General features: G+C 44.3%; 1 pseudogene; it reads left to right on the top strand.

The window, feature by feature from the left end:
- LOC116852230 overlaps window positions 1-1,076 on the top strand; it is a 3,325-nt pseudogene extending 2,249 nt beyond the window's left edge.
- Window positions 1,077-1,898: the final 822 nt, after the last annotated feature.

Here is a 1,898-nt window from a genome sequence, read left to right as displayed (position 1 = left end):
AGTGGTCGCTGCTCTCCATCCAACCGAAAGAAATGCAGATCGAGAATCTTCGTACCCACATTATACATTGATATTAAATTTACAGAACATTAAGTTTCCGATGTCTGTAAATTAAATAACAAAATTCGAACAACAAAACAATATACCCATCAACGTGTACTGTTTCGAAAAGAAAACGGAAAAGGAAACGAGACATGTGATCTTGCCGATACGCCTTATCAGCTGCAAGATGGACAAACACATCAACTTATTGCACATTTCGGATCCTCGAGACCACAACACGGGACATTTTGCTTGGATCAAGAACTTATTCCTGCTCATGAATTTGTAGTTGAGCAAGTATAAAGTCAGAAAATACATTTGCGATCGGTAAGTACATTTCATGAATTTAATGTATCGAAAACATGAGACGATAGTAAATTGCAATGTTTTATAGATGCCTGCACTATTTCCACTCTAACGAGAAACTAGAGAGTCACACTATGGACTGCCAAAAATTAAACGACTGCACCATCCTGCTACCTAGCGAGGACAACAAGTGGCTAAGCTTTCGCAATTACAGCAGGAAGAAGCGAGTTCCATTTGTGGTGTATACCGACTTTGAATGCATCTTACAGAAGACGATAAGTGAGAAGGAAGAGGAGGAATATACATCGCACGCGTATCAGTATCACAAAGTATTTAGCATAGCATATTACTTACGTTGCTCATACAATAATTCATTGTCATATTTTCGGAGCCGTCGCGATACGGATTGTATTTCATGGTTCGTCGAGCAACTTGAAGAGTTAGCGCACCGCGTAAAAATAATTTTGTGTATCAATACCCTCATGGAAACTTTGTCGAAGGAACAGTAGGCGGCATTTCGTAACGTGACGCAATGTTACGTGTGCGAAAAGCCATTTGCGACAGAGGATACACGCGTACGCGATCATTGTCACTTCACCGGACGGTATAGAGGTTCCGCGCACTCAAACTGTAATTTAAATTACAAAAATTCATATCACATTCCAATAGTTTTTCACAATTTATCTAGTTATGATTCACATTTTATTATCAAAGAAATAGTTAACGCATTTGAGGGGTCAATCGATGTACTACCGATAACAAAAGAAAAATACATTTCGTTTACAAAAAAACATCCAAGATACAGCAGATAAATTTAAAAATGTTGTAAAATTGCGTTTCACCGATTCGTACAAATTTCTCAGCAGAAGTCTCGGTAAATTAGCATCCTTCCTTGACAAAGACGAATTAAAAATTTTACATTCTGAATTTCAAAAATTATCCGATTTATTGATGCGAAAGGGTGTCTTGCCATACGAATACGTGGATTGCGTGGACAAGCTCCAGGATGTGTGTTTACCCGTCCGGCACCTATCCCGGGGTCTCAATGAGTCCAAAGCTCAATGAGAAGCAATACGGCTTCCGGGAGGGACGGTCGAGTGTGGACGCGATCTTGCGCGTCCGGTCCCTCTCGGAGGCCGTCGTAAGGAGGGGGGGGAGTTGTGTTGGCGGTGTCCTTGGACATCATCAACGCTTTCAACTCCCAACCTTTGGGACTAGGTGGAGGCGGGTTTGGCCCATTTCAGGCCCCCCCCCCACCTGGTCTCAATTATTAGGGACTACTTCCGGAATAGAAGACTGGAGTTCCGCAACAAAGCGGAACTCCAGTGCGGAAGAGCGGTCTACCGCGGTGTTCCTCAGGGGTCTGTATTAGGACCCTTATTATGGAATATCGCGTACGACCATGTCCTCCGCCTTGCCCTCCCCCCCCAGCTGCACCGTCGTTTGTTACGCGGACGACACCATGGTGCTGGCCGGGGGCAGGGGCTGGCGGAACGCCCTGGAAATGGGACGTCTGGCGATGGACCAGGTGATAGGCTCCCTGAACAGGA

The sequence above is a fragment of the Odontomachus brunneus genome, unplaced genomic scaffold, assembly GCF_010583005.1.
Source record: "Odontomachus brunneus isolate Ranch 3 - 2012 unplaced genomic scaffold, Obru_v1 Obru_scaffold_207, whole genome shotgun sequence".
Taxonomy (NCBI): domain Eukaryota; kingdom Metazoa; phylum Arthropoda; class Insecta; order Hymenoptera; family Formicidae; genus Odontomachus; species Odontomachus brunneus.
The sequence above is the reverse complement of the archived record's forward strand: the minus strand, read 5'-3'. Positions and strand labels throughout refer to the sequence as shown.